The 15798-nt window shown below is 38.2% G+C and overlaps 1 pseudogene; it reads right to left on the bottom strand.

Moving 5' to 3' along the window:
- Positions 1-6877: 6877 nt before the first annotated feature.
- On the bottom strand, positions 6878-15597 carry LOC130854918 (pyrroline-5-carboxylate reductase 3-like; annotated as a pseudogene).
- Between the last annotated feature and the right edge of the window lie 201 nt (positions 15598-15798).

Genomic DNA, 15798 nt, shown 5'->3' with positions numbered 1-15798 from the left:
TTATCTTTCGTATTCTCAGTTAAGAAGTAAAGTATGTGATTTGAATTTAAAAAGCATAGGAGGAAATAGGTATTAAAGTGGTTTATTAACCATCAATAGCAATGAGGGTTGTCTCTGGGGGTTGGGGATTACGGGTGATTAGTTTTTACTTTCTGCTTTTATATATTTCTAGTTGTTTGCAATGAACATGTATTACTTGTAAAATTAGAAAGAAAACAATAAATGTCATAAAAACAAAATAAAGAAATGATGCATTAATTCATAGTGACAGATTATATTGTCTAAAAAGTCTACATTTTAAAGGGAAAAATAAAGTTTCTACAGGACAAGGTGGGAGGAAAGTGGCATAAATAAGGTGCCTCAGAATAATAAAAAATAATTTAACATCATGTTGTATTGTAACGCTTATATTTGCATATCTGTCTATGGGAAAGACAAATATAAGAGCAGTTTTTGTGCGTGAAAATTATAGCTTGTGTGCTCACTATGTTGTCATCCAACACGTCCTGCTCTTGACTGGATACAGGAATTGGCCTCATCATCTGTGAAACTTTTTAAGAATCATACGCCTGGATTATCTCTATAGGAATCCTTTCTTTTTGCATGTGCTTCTTTGGAAAGAGGAGAAAACAATGAAGATGGTGAGGGTGGTGGAGATGGAAGTTGCAGATGGTGATGGTAATGTTACTGAGCACTTTACACATTTGTGTTCTAAACATGTTAATTCACATACGCCTCACCCAAACTTTATGAAATAGGAGGTATTATTATTCACCATTTTTTACAGGTGAAGACATTAAAATGTACAGAAATTAAGTAACGTTTTTCCTCGCAAAGAATCTTAGCATCACCACAAAACAAATTTTCTCTAAACAGACTTTACCCATATCTTATCAGTTGCCTACTTCACCAATCTGAGTCTTTCTCTTATCTTTTCAAGGTCCTCCATCATTTGGCTTCATCCTATATATTCAAATTTTTCCTATACAACTTTTCAGCATGCACCCTCTGCAGACAAGTATCCTTTCCTTTTACTTGTTTATTAATTAATTCAAAGTATGGAATATACAATTCTTTAGTTTTGTGGTACACACAGACACACATATACATACACACAAAATGGAAAAAAAATATTGTGATCTCAGAAGAAAGCCTATTTTGAACCATGATATGAGAGTTCTTTCTTGGGGTTCACTGGGAGAGATGATCTCTCTTCTTCGTGTGACACAGTCATGTCACACAAGGTGAACCTGGCCTCCCTGCCATATACACCACACATACACACAGTCATTTACCCTAAGGCTCACACAGGATGGCTTGGTTGGGAGAAGTTCCAAAGTGGCTCAGTCTATATAAAAAGGAGTTCTTATTTATAAAAGTGCTTACCCTAGAATTGGATCAGGAGGACCAGAACAGACTTTTCTCTCTTTTATGGTAAGTTTTCATGGAGACTGGAGGAGAACTTTTGTCCCATTTGGCCACATTCCCTTAGAAATATTCTAAAGTACTGAGCCTCAAAGGGAATTGGTCTTCACCATACTCTCAGAGGCATCCAAGATAAATGTGCACATACAAAAAAGATGGAGAGTAAAACGGATCTGTGCTCTTTTATCCGTTTCTCATAGTTGATCCTATGCTTTTTCCAAGGCAAGGAGCAATTTAATATGCTCTCTTCTCCAGAATGTCTCTGCTTACATTGTTTTACGTCTATAGAACTGAAAAGGGACAATAAATACACTACCACAATAAGTAAATTCTTCTTTAATGTAATTTCAATGTGATATCTCTGTTATTACAAAGAGAAAAAAGTTCAAATTTTAAGTGGCCAGAAAGGTAGAGAAATAGATATGCAGATAATTGATAGAGCTGGAATATTATTAAATGATTGGATTGGAACAGCATGCCCTATGCCATTTCAGAACACTCACCCCTCTGTTTATTTGGTTCAAGATGCCCACTTCATAGAGACTACTCAAAAGGGATGGGCTAAAAAGAGGCAGTGGTTTTTGTAAATATCACATTGTTTATCATACTCAGAGGGGTGATTTTATAGAAACTTTAAATATGAAATTAAAACACTTAATTCCAAAAATAAGGGAGAAAAAGAAATAAGGGGTTGGCTTACACAATCTGGTGAAGGTGTGAACATGAAAGGAAATGAGAAGGGGTTTTTATTTTTATTTTTTATTTATTTTTTAAGCTTTTTATTGGAATATAATTGCTTTACACTGTTGTGTCAGTTTTTGCTGTACAACAAAGTGAATCAGCTCTATTTATACATATATCACCGTATCCCCTCCCCCTCATAACTCCCTTCCACCCTCCCTATCTCAGCCCTCTAAGTCATCACCCATCATCAAGTTGATCTCCCTGTGTTACGCAGCAGCTTCCCACTAGCTATCTATTTTACATTTGGTAGTGTGTATATGTCAGTGCTACTCTCTCACTTCATCCCAGCTTCCCTGAGAAGGGGTCTTTAAAGACTTTTCTTGATGGTGATGTTGATATTCTAACTCTCTGACTTTCCCATTTCTCAGAATCTTTCCTTTGTGTTATCAAATCCTGTAGTGTTGGAATCTGGGTTGAATTTGTAGATCCTAGCTGAAAAGGATATTTCAGCACAAGACACTATATATATACATATATATATGTGTGTGTATATATCTATATAAACACCTTTGTATGCAAGCTAGGGTGCCTCACAGTGGCCACCCTGAGGTTTTGCAGCAAAAAATCACTCTATTACCTATACTTCACATAAATCTCACCATGGGAGAGAGTGATTTAACAAGGAATGAGCCAGAGAAAGGGATAAATGGTTGCCAAAGGGAAAGAAACCAGGGAATAAATGACAATAGCAAAAAAAAGAATAAAAATACTGTTTTTTTCAAGGATGTCTTAGAGGAACAGAATAACACTTAGCTAATCTTCCCTGGTTTTTGCATGAGCGATGGGCAAGATTGGGAGAAATGACTAGAAATATTTTTCTTCTGAAAACGAGAATTGAGTTGAAGCTAATTTTCAAGGCTTTGCTGCACATTCAACTTGGGTAGTCTTGTGAAAAGATATGACACTGCACCTTCTAATGACTCAACTAAATGACAACTCTCATTTGGTTCACGGTTCATGGGCTAAATTTATCACTTTGGTTCTTTTGCAGGAAATCCGAGAGAGTATTTCTGAATCAGATGGGCCAGAAATTGTACAATAATTAAGGGTCTGTGCACTGTGTGACTGAACTAGACTGACACTCTGTTAGGGCAGTTGGCTGGATGCAAGGAGTGACATATTTTCACAATTTACCTTCATATGCTGGAATTCAGTCAAGTCTTTTTTTTTTTTTTTATAATTCATCAAAAATGAATGTGGTTGATACTCAAAAATTAAAGAATAAAAGGAAAGTGTTGATAATGAAAGCCATATAAGGGTGCATAGTGGGTTGAATAGTGACCCTCAAAATGATATCCTCATGTCCTAACTCCTGGAACCTACAAATGGAAATGTTGCAGAAATCGGTCCATCAGGAAACCAAGCACCACACTCGGAGGGTTGGAGAACCCAGGTTTATTAAGCTGGAGGCCCCAGACGAGCTAACGCTCCAAAGTTCTGGGCCCTGAGCTCAGGGTGAGCTTTACTTTTATAGGGGTCAGTGCACACGTTTACAGTTAGCATGGGTAGATTGGTTACTTGGTTTACAGAGCAGGGAAGTTTCCAAACAGAAACTTACAAGAGCAGGTGCAGAACATGCCATTTTTAGCAAAACATCTTATGGTTACATTGGATTGTTAGGTCATCCTTTTTTTTTTTTTTCTCAGTGCAGCAAACATTTTTTACAAAAGCAGAACAAGCATGGAGTTATTTTTAGCCGAGTGCAAGTTTCTAATTTTCCTCTTCGTTACCTTATTTGGAAAAGGAGTCTTAGCAAATGTAATTAAGGATCTGGAGATGAGATCATCCTGGACTATATGAGTAGGTAATAAATCCAATGACAAGTGTCCATATAAGAGACACACAGAGAGGTCATGTGAACACGAAGGCAGACTAGAGTGATAGCAGCCACAAGCCATGGGATGCCTAGAGACACCAGAGCAGGAAGGGCTAGAAAGGATTCTCCCCTAGAGTCTTCAGCAGGAAAGAGACCCCGTAATACCCTGATTTCAGACTTTTAGCATCCAGAGTGATGAGACAATCGCTTTCTATTGTCTTAAGCCACCCAGTTTGCGGTCAGTTGTTACAGCAGCCCTAGGAAATTAATACAGGGTGATAAAGTGGCCACAGTTTCTCCTCTCTGAAGCTCCAAAAGGGCTGATTGAGGGAGGGTTCAAGGCACATAAATACATGCACAGTTGATAGTCTCCTGGGAAGCATAGCATTGCTTACATGCATGAAGTCCAACCAAAATGCATTCACAATGACTGAGGTTTAACATCTAGACAAGTGCACAGGGGGGCAGCCCTAACACAATATTGTGATAAGCAATGTGAGCCTTGGATAGATAATGGTCTACGGAAAATGGAAGTGTTGAGAAAGTGAAAGAAGACTATACATTTCCCTCTGGGGGTTGTTTGAATTGGAATGTACAGGTTTTTCATGTTTAGCGCAATTTTGCTTACTTTTCTGTTATTTTTGTTGTCATTTCATCTTCAAAATTCCATAATTAGGAAAGTGTGATTTGTTTTGTTTCTTGGCCAAATTTTTGTTGTCAACGTCCAAGTGTCTTCTATTATGGTCAGAGAATGTGTACCGTTAGGTGTTTTTATTGTTTATATTTGTTTAGCTGTAAATTAAGGCAAAATTTTTTGTATGCTTTAACACTCTTTGTGTTGAGTGCAGAATTCTATATTGCTATTGCTTTGTTGTTCAACCCTTCAATATGTAACTTTTAAGGGGTGTTCCATTCGTTCACTTGGTTTCGGAGAAAAGCGTGTGAAACCTTCCTTTATGAAGGCAGATTTGCCAATTTCTTCTCATATTACTACTGACTTTTTTCTTATGTTTTAAACATATTGATGATGCATAATCTAATTAATTGCTTTATATTTTTATGAATTGTTACTTTAATCAATATGAGACAGCCTTATTTCTTTCAGTGATTCTTCACTTTGCATTTTATTTTTTCTAACATTATATTAGTATATCAACTTTCATTTGGTTAGTTTTTTTTTTTTTAACTCTTTATTGGAATATATTTTCTTTACACTCTGGTACCCGTCTCTGAGGTACATCAAAGTGAATCAGCTGCAACTACACACATATCCCCATATCCACTCCCTTCCGCGACTCCCCCGCACCCTCCCCATCCTGGCCCTCCAAGGCATCTCCCATGAAGTTGTTCTTTTGTTATACAGCAACTTCCCACTAGCTATCTATTTTACAGCTGGTAGTGTAAATATGTCTATGCTACTCTCTCACCTCATCCCAACTTCCCCTTTGCCCCTCACCCCAGCCCCGTGTCCTCAGGTCCATTCTCTACGTCTGTATCTCCACTCTTGCCTGTCACTGGTTTCATCAGTACCATTTCTTCACATTCCATATATATGTGTTAGCATACAGTATTTGTTTTTCTCTTTCTGGCTTACTTCACTCTGTATGACAGACTCTAGGTCTATCCACTTCATGACATATAGTTCAATTTCATTCCTTTTTATGGCTGAGTAATATTCCATTGTATATATGTGCCACATCTTCTTTATCCATTCATCTGTTGATGAGCATCTAGGTTGTTTCCATGTCCTGGTTATTGTAAATAGTGCTGCAATGAACATTATGCTACTTGTTTCTTTTTGGATCATGGTTTTTCTCTGGGTATATGCCCAGTAGTGGGATTCCTGGGTCATATGGTAGTTCTATTTTTAGTTTTTTAAGGAACCTCCAAACTGTTTTCCATAGTGGCTGTACCAGCTTACAGTCCCACCAACAGTGCAGGAGAGTTCCCTTTTTTCCACATCCTCTCCAACATTTATTGTCTCTAGATTTTTTGATGATGGCCATTCTGACGGGTGTGAGGTGATACCTCATTGTGGCTTTGACCTGCATTTCTCTAATAATTAGTGATGTTGAGCATCTTTTCATGTGTTTGTTGGCCTTCTGTATGTCTTCTCTGGAGAAATGTCTATTTAGGTCTTCTGCCCATTTGTGGATTGGGTTATTTGCTTTTTTGGTATTAAGCTGTATGAGCTGCTTGTATATTTTGGAGATTAATCCTTTGTCTGTTGCTTCATTGGCAAGTATTTTCTCCCATTCTGAGGGTTGTCTTCTTGTCTTGTTTATGGATTCTTTTGCTGTGCAAAAGCTTTTAAGTTTGATTAACTAAAAATTGTATAGTAATAAATGTACTATTAAATGGTTAGTTTTTGACTGGTATTTTTTGCCCCATTATTTTTAAGTATGTCTCTTGTAGTAAGTCTATACGTAGAATCTTTTATTTTTATTTTTTATAGGACAGAGTCTTTATTTCTATTTCAAAAAAAAAAAAAAAAAAAAAGAGCAGGTACAGAAATGGACTCGGGCAGGGCCAGGGTCAGACAAACAGTTGCTGGCTGATGAAAGCTGGAATCAGCAGAGCTTAGGGCTGGGTTGGTGAGCGGGTAGACGGCAAACCACCAGGGAGAGCCTTGGGCTGCAAGGCCCAAAGGCCCCACGTTCTTCCTGGCCTTCCTGGCCTGTTGGTCCCTTCGTGGACATGCTGATGTCCACGTGACAAATTCTTTAGTCAGAGGCCAGGCCAGGGGACCCTCCAGAACTCCTGACCCAGGGAAGGGTCAACAGGACTAGCTCCACCTGTCACTTTCCAGGAGCTTAGAGGTTGAGGAGAGGGCTCGCATCCAGCTGTGTTCCCTGCTGGCCAGGATCTGTCCTCCACCCATCCTCCCAGATCTCAAGTAGCTCCTCCACCAGGCTGGAGGGAACCCAAGTCCTCGGGAAGGGGCCAGGGAGGAAGGAGGGGCGGGGGTGTGTTGCTCTCCCTGGCCGGGCAGGTGGCAGCCTTCACAGCGCTCCTGGCAGCTGCCTGAACTGCCCTGCTCCCGCGCGTGGAACCCGCGGATGGCCGTGCCGCGTGGCCTGCACACGTCAATCAGTCTGCAGCTGAGCTGCGGGCCGCCCCGTCTACAGAAGCACCTTGACTGTCCCCCAGGGTCTGGGCAGCAAGGTGGTGGGCCAGGCCCCGAGCATGCTCATCTCGATGGCACCTTCAGCCAAGGCCTCCAAGAAGGCCTATGTGAAGGCCAGAGGCGGCCGCTGAGGCCAGCGTGGACGCCCACCTGGGCCTTGGGCGCCTCCTCGCCCAGCCCCCCTGGCCTCCAGCAGGATCCGCGGGAGCCCGGCCTTGCCACTCCCAGCGTGGCGGCCCCGCGCCCTCACCACGGCCCCTTCCTGGACCACGCAGGGCAGCTTGGTCGAGACCCCCGCAGCACTGGCGCGTTTGGGGGCAGTAGCTCCTCCGGGTGCTCCGAGAGACCCCGGCGGCGCGGACACCAAGATGTGCTCAGCGGTGACCACGGGCGCCATCTCTGCGGGGGCGGACTCCGCCATAGCGCCCAGACTGAGCATCTGAAACAGCTGATCTGAATGGTAGGTTCCAGGAAATTCTAGTCCATTATTTCTTCAGATTTTGTCTCTTCTGTGTTCTGTCCTACATCTTCATTTTCTATATCACCTCTTAGAAGGATTTTGAAACGTAGCATCTGTCCTGCATTTCTCGTGTTCTCTATTCGTGCAGACTTGTAAAAATTCCTGGGTTCAGCGTCCAGCTTGGTAATGAGTTCTTCAAGAGGGTCTCTTTTGCTTTTCTTGCCATCTATTTGAGATTATTAAGTGGTGTCTTTCTCAGAAGCTCTAATATTTATATTAATGATTATCCTCATTTCAGGTGAACTTCTTTATCTCTCTGATATTTATAATGATTATTTTAATGTCTGCTTATGATTTTCTAGTACCCTTTTAGTGGGAGTCAGTTGTTCCTTTTGTAGGTTTTGAGATCTCTATGTAATTTTGTGTCTATAAATACTATTGATGCTGTGTTTACTTTCTGTGAAATGATTCCCTGATATTTTCCTAGGTAAATTTTGCTTTCAGCTTTATACTTCTTTTTTAAATTTTTATTTATTTATTTATTGGCTGTGTTGAGTCTTAGTTGCTGTGCGCAGGCTTTCTCTAGTTGCCAGAGCAGGGCTACTCTTCAGTTGCTGTGTGCAGGCTTCTCAGCGTGGTCGCTTGTATTATTGTGGAGCAGGGGCTCTAGGTGTGGGGGCTTCAATTGTTGTGGCACGTAGGCTCACTAGCTGTGGCTCTCAGGCTACTTTGGCACACATAGTTGCTCTGCAGCATGTGGAATGTTCCCGGACCGGGGATGAACCCATGTCCCCTGTATTGGCAGGCAGATTCTTAACCACTGCGCCACCAGGGAAGTCCTGGCTTATACTTCTAATCTTGGCTTACAATTAAGGTTTTCCTTCTCCTTCATTCTTTTAGGAATGGCTCAATTTCTTATGTAGTGCTTTTGACATCATTATGCATTTATTAGTTTTCATATAGATTTTCTAATATTTTTATAGCTCCTGTGGGAAGATAGAAATTTTATATGTTTGGTCCATTATCTTGAAATTTTGAATGGTATTAATATATGAGTGAAGGTTGTTTTCAATAAAATAAATAAAAATACATATTCTTAAATATTATTTTTTCTTTATTATAATCTCCAGAAATCATTTAATAGTACATTTATTACTATACAATTGCTAGTTAATCAAACATTTTCTGTTGTACTTCACTAAAAGTAAGTGCTTTGATGATTTTTCTCTTATAGTTTACTAAACTCAAAGGTTTGATCACATTTTGGCTTATACTGTCTCCCAATATTTATAATGGGACTCTGGGTCAGGGGCCAGGGAGACTGGCATCTCCTGTTTTAGCATCTGCCACATTGCCAGTGTGAATAAATGTAAACTAGGGAGGTGATAGCATCAGGAAATGAGTTAAAAAACAAATAAATTATGTAAAAAGTAGAAAGAATGCCTCTATATATATGATGTAATTGTGAATCACAGTTGTATTTCTATTTATACTAATAGCAATCACATTTGCTTGGCCATGAGGTGAAGAATGCCAAATATGGCCATTGTAAATGACACATGGGTTCATGAGAGAATATTTATGCAGAATTATACGCTATCCTAGAATTACCATGCTTTTCTTAAAACATTTATTATGCTGAAAAGACACAGGAACGAGGCTGAACTTATAAATTACACTGGCAGAAAGGGAAAATGGGCTCTGAGAAATAGTGTAGCGCTACTAGAAGAATTTCAGCCAGAAAACCTTCAGAGGATGGAAACATAAGCAAACAGGAAATGGATGATTTTCGTTCTGATAGTCTACTGCATCCTGATGAGTTGAAGGCATTGCTTCTGATAACCTTGAACACCATCCTATGAAAATTAAATGTACACCAAAAAGTTTATGACCAGAATAAAGGAAATGGTTCTGCCAAAATAATGGTGAAAAAAAGAAGGTGACCAATACAAGAGGAAGGCAAATGAAATAGATGGGCCTTCATTCTCTCTCAGTTCCTGCCCTCAATGGCCACTGTTGAAAGCCGGAGTTAGGAAGCTAAGCACCAATCAGCACTTGCACAGTAAACGAACAAGGAAGCAAGCCAGTTGGTGCTGAACAGGAAAGACTGAATGCATGGCTCACAGTCCTGACACAGAATTGATGGAGCCAGGAATGTAGGTGATATTTTTACAGTTACATGGGTAGAGCTGTTCAGTAATTTTATTCTCACTTCACTTACTGCATGGGGCTTAGAAGTGTTTCTCTTTTGATAGAATATTTGGGAAAAAGCTGGATGATTTCTGTCAAGTGAAGGTTGCCATGTCTCATAGTAGAAAGACCTCAGAAGGCCTGGGTGGCATCCCAGCTGTGCTTTCCCTTTCTATGGAAACTGGAATAACTAATTAAATCTCCCTAAGGCTTAGTTTCCCCAATTAGAAAGAGGGTAGTAGAAATATGTACCTTATAATGTTTTGAGGATAAAAACATAGGCTTATTGCCATTCCTGGCCTGTGTGTTAAATATTTCCCTGCAGTTTATCTCCACTATACATTGCGTGCCTAACGTCTCTGATAATAAGTGGCCATGTGAACATCCTGTGACCTGCTTTTGAGACATAACTTATTAGTATTCATTCTCATGATATGAATTTAATACTCTTTGCTTATTTCCCTATTCATCCCAATTCCAAAAAGAGATTCATTTGACTACCATTAAATAGACTGTTTCCTACTTGATCAATTAGCTGTAATTCTCTACTGTGTTCAGAATTGAAAGATTATACTGCCTTTGATATTGGAGAGACTTTTAAAGATTTTTAAAATCTTTGAAAAAAAATATTTAAGAAAGTTAGAGTTGTTTGGAGTTGAAATCCCAAGTAAGTCTTGACTCCTATTTAGAACCACAAAATGAGATTTTTTTTTTCCTATTGTTAATTTTGGATGAAGACACTTATTTCAGCAAAATGAATTTTCATCAATATTCAGACTACTGTGATTGGTAAGCTTTGGTTTTAAGATAATAGGTTGTGAAATATTAAATTAATGCTCACAACTCACTGAAACCTTGCGGTTAATTTTGCTTTTCCTTTTCACAGAACCATGCTGTTTCTTCTTAGTATTTTATGTTTTTCTTAGTTATTGCAAACTTGTTTGAGGATGGTTTCATATTACCACTAAGAACTGGGGTTAATTGATCATTTTATAGTTAATGGCTTCATCCTTGCTTTCCCCTATCCTTATGAACATCATTAACTTGCCATCTCTTTCTTTTTATCCAGGTACATCTTTGGTCCACCAAAAAAAGAAAGCAAATAGCTCTTAAAGCTATTGTAGTCCGCTTTTCCCCTCAGAGGGATGTAAACAAAAACAATGCTAGATCTTTCAGTTATATGTGATATTTTTTCAAGCATATAGATACAATGTAATATGCACATTTACTATACTATTTCATTATAAAAGCATGTGCAGTTATTAGGGTCATCTCTTTGCTCTAATAAAAAATAAAATATTTTAAATGAATTCACTTAAAAGGTTTAAATAGCTTCAGTCAGAATTTTGGTATAAAATTTTACTGAAGTTTAATGCTCTTTTATTAGAGAAAAGAACAAACTGTATTTTATACATTACTCAATTAAACCAATGAAGTATTTCCATTGTTCATCTATTTAAATCGAAAAACTATCAAGGATGAATAATTATTCCATTTTTCTCCTCTATCAGCCTTTTAGGTATCATTTTTATTATTCTTTTAATGGTTACCCTAGAGATTACAATATGCATCCTTGACTTATTACATTCTACCTTAAATTAGTTCTTTAACTACTTTCACAAAAGGCAAGCACCTTAGAAGGATTTAAGTACATTTTACCCTTTCCTGTTTTACTTTGTATATGTTATAAACCCCTCAGGACATTATTATTATTGTTTTAAATAACAGTATGCATTTATTTTTCCTGCATCATTACCCTTCCTGGTGCTCTTAATTCTTTTCAGTGACTCCCAGCTTCTATTTAGTATCAATTTTCCTTCAGCCTGAAAAACTAGCTCTGATACTTATTGCATTGCAAGTCTGCTGGTAATAAATTATGCAGATTGTGTGTTTCTGAAAATATCCTTGTATTTCCTTCATTTTTGAAGGATATTTGCTAGGTATGGACTTCTAGATGAGAAGAAGGGCTTTTAAAAATTCTTTCTTTAAATATTTTAAAGATGCCATTTCTCGTCTTTTGGTTTCCATAGTTTTCATTGAAAAGTCAAGGATCATTTTACGCCTATTCCTTTGAAGATAATGCTTTTGTTGTTGTTGTTGTTTTTAACTATCTGACTGGGCTTCATTTCATTGTCTTATTTTTTTTTCCAGAGTTGGCAGATTATAGTTATCTTTGCATATTTCCTGCTTAGAAGTAGCAGAGTTTCTTAAACCAGTGAGTTGATGCAGCTCATCAATGTAGGGAAACTTGTAGCTACCCTCTCTTCAAATATTGCTTCTTCCCATCCTTTCTACCTCTGTCCATGGGACTAGACTATTCTTATTTTAGGACTATTAACTGTGTTCCACGTATTTTTTTCATTGTTACCATTTTCTTTTCTCTCTGTATTTTAGTTCTGATGTATTTTTAGATGTGTTTCCTCTTCACTAATCCTCTCTTTTACTGTGTTCAGTTTGTTGTTAAACCCATCCAATTAATTATTAATTTCAGATATTGCATTTTTAACTTCTAGAATGTCTATTTGATTCCTTTTTTATAGAGTTAAATTTAGCATTTAACTTTCTAACTTTTCATCTACATGATGTTTCCTATTTATTTTCTCAAACATATTAATCATGGTTAAAATCCCTGTCTGTCAACTCCAGTATGTATTTCCAGTGTCTGTTTTATTTCATGTTAGTCATTCTGTTTCATTTTATTTCATTTAGTTCATTTCATTTCATTGAGGTAATTTATTTCTGATATTTAGCATGTCTCTCAAATTTCTTTTGGCTGTTGGACATTGTGGATAAAAATCTAAAGAGGTTCTTAATCATCATCAAGATGCTTTTGGCTGGCAGTTAGAATCTGGTTGAACAACTTGATCTTGTTAAGAGTTGGGTTTAGGCTTTGTTAGAGTTTACCTATTTCAGTTTTGTCCTTATTCCTAAGGCATGCCCCTTTCTCTGGATTCCTTGGTTCTTAGTCCTAGGGTGTAACCTTTATTCTTTAATCCTAGCCTTTTAAGATTTCAACTGAAATCCTGAGGTGTTTACCAAGGTCATTCCACTTGTAGTAGTTCAAATTCCAGAATCTTTGCTTACCATGGACAGCTGCTGAAATCACTGCTCAGTGCACTAATATTACAAATGTTTTCTATTGGGTCCTTGGAGTCCTGCCTGGTGAGTACTGTTTAGAACTTCACCAGTGATTTTAGGAACATTAGATGCAGATATGTGGGCTGCTTCTCTCCTGGTCTCTTTTTTGGGGGTATGTTGCCTTTGCCAGGCCTGAACACTGTGCTCTTTCTACTGAGACTGATGCTTTTACTTGGGCTTTACTTTATTGATCTGATTTGGAAAATGCCCTCAGATAAAAAGCTGTGGTGAATGCAGGACTCAAAACACGTGCTTCTGTTCTCTCAGAAAAGAATAACTTCTCTGTTTTTTTCTGAATAGCACTGCAGGAGTGTTAGTCTGATTCAAACTGCATTGTAATTGTAGATGGAACAAAAATTGCTCAAGTGTGGATAATTGATACACTAATAAATATTTTCAATACGTTTTATACATTTTCCTACTGTACTTATTCTGATATTATATTCGTAGACATTTTGCTCTTGTAGAGCTTAATTGTGAGATATACTTTTGCTTTCTACTCACAAACTCTAGTATGTATAGCAGTTTATGCTTAATTTCATTTTTTTAAAGGTAATAGGTATTTAAATTTGCTTACTTAGGCTTAAAGACTGATATAAAGTTGACGAAATCATAGGCAAAATTGTCCTTCCAATGCCACATAATTGCTAACCTTCTTGAATTGGGACAAAAATGACGTACAATTCTGCTTTAGAATTCTTAAAAAAAAAAAAGAACCAATAATGCCTGCTGAAGTACGAATCTCCATCTAGGACATGAAACACACCTTCTGAAGAGTAAATTAACCTCTGAGATGGATCATTCTGCCCTCATTATTTGTACATTAGGTTGTACATGATATATGTCTTACAAAATTACTTGTAAAATATTTGTTTATTGAAGAGATTGAATGTACACAGAGAACACCCACACTCAGGATTGTGCGCGGTATACTTTTTATCCCACAATGGATTTGTGTTATTGGACATGATTAGCATAGTGAGTGCTGTTGGTCATTGAAATGCTAGCTGATTTTTAATAAAAAGACATTTTGGCTCATAAACCAAAAAGTCTTTGTAAAAATATTTGTTTTGAAATATCTCCCTTCACATTCTTCTATCTCATACTTTCATCCAAATAACAAGCAATATAGTGAAATGGGAAAATGACTTAAATTGTAATCAAATTATATGTATATATGTATTACATATAAATTATGTCTATATATTTGTCTTTTTATCTATATAGGTGTATGTATACTCGCATATATGTAGCTACACACATACAAATATTTATAACTCTGTCAATATATAACTTTATTTTTATTTATATATTTTTTAAAATTTATTTATTTATTGGCTGTATTGGGTGTTCATTGCTGCACGTGGGCTCTCTCCAGTTGCGGCGAGCAGGGGCTACTCTTCATTGTGGTGTGCGGGCCCTTCATTGTGGTGGCCTCTCCCGTTACAGACACAGGCTCTAGGCACATGGGCTTCAGCAGCCTTGGCATGAGGGCTCAGTGGTTGTGGCTCGTGGGCTCCAGAGCTCAGGCTCAGCAGTTGTGGTGCTCGGGCCCAGCTGCTCCGCGGCGTGTGGGATCCTCCCAGACCAGGGATCGAACCCGTGTCCCCTGCATTGGCCTGCAGACTCTCAGCCACAGCCCCACCAGGAAAGTCCCACGACAGTACATAACTTTAGTATGACCTTGTTCATTTGCTTGGAAGTTCAAAATATATTTCTACTTTCTGGCACCATTTCTCTTTTTATATTAATACTTGCATAAGTTCCCATATCCCCTTTTTGGACATATTTCTTCTCTCCTACATGGACCCATTACTCCAGGGGAAATATCAGATACTCAGCATGTTACTTATAGTAGTTAATCCTGAAGTCCTGGTCACTGTCCCTTACCGTTTCAGCCAGAACTAAGGTGAGACATCTCAAGCCTAGATAATGCTCCCACCACTGCCAGTGGGTGATTGCTCTACACAGATCCACTGTGTGGGTGCGCTGCTAAGGTTGGAGTGAGTTCATTAACTTTCTATTTTATTTATGGTCTACATCCATGACCCTTATTCTTGGGGTACAAAGTGGAACCGGGGAAAACTATACGTAAACACATGTATTAATAATTTTAATCATAAAGGCAGAAGCCAATTGTTATACACATATAACTCACCCTTTGTTTTTAATTACTTTTGTAAAACATTTATTTTGGCTGCACTGGGTCCCAGTTGTGGCACGTGGGATCTTTGTTGCAGTATGTTCTTTTTTTTTTTTCCAAGCTGTGGCATGTAGACTTCTTAGTTGCGGCATTCGAATTCTCAGTTGCAGCACTCATGTGGGATCTAGTTCCCCAAGCAGGGATCAAACCTAGGCTCGCTGCATTGGGAGCAAGGAGTTTTACCCACTGGACCACCAGGGAAGTCCCAACTCACACTTTTCATGTAAATGGCAAACTATGTTACACATATATAACAGTTGCTTTTTTCTTTTGCAGCAGAATGACTTTTGAAAGTTGTACCCCATAGTCTTGATGAGGATGATAGTCCCTAGGATCATATTTGATTCTCATAGTTAATCCTGTCTCCCCAACTAACCTTTGGGTTGAATGTGAAGGTCACAAAACCAAGAAATATCTTATCAAGAGAGAGAACTTACCGAAATATATCGTAATACTTTAGTCAAACTTTTCTCTCTGTCTGGGTAACTGTTCATTTCTACAACTGAACCATGCACAGTTACATTCATTAGCTGCTGAATTGCAGAGTGGTGGAGGAGGTATAGGCATGAATGCATTTCTATGAGAATGGCTCAGGTGAATATTGAAAGAGTAGATCTGATCTGTTTACCTCAAAGAAGATATTATGACATAATGTCTCATAATTTCAAACAGATTGCTGTTTTTTAATGGTGAAC

Source organism: Hippopotamus amphibius, chromosome 6 (genome assembly GCF_030028045.1).
Source record: "Hippopotamus amphibius kiboko isolate mHipAmp2 chromosome 6, mHipAmp2.hap2, whole genome shotgun sequence".
NCBI classification, from domain to species: Eukaryota; Metazoa; Chordata; class Mammalia; order Artiodactyla; family Hippopotamidae; genus Hippopotamus; species Hippopotamus amphibius.
Note: the sequence above shows the minus strand (reverse complement) of the source record. Positions and strands in the feature narration are given on the sequence as shown.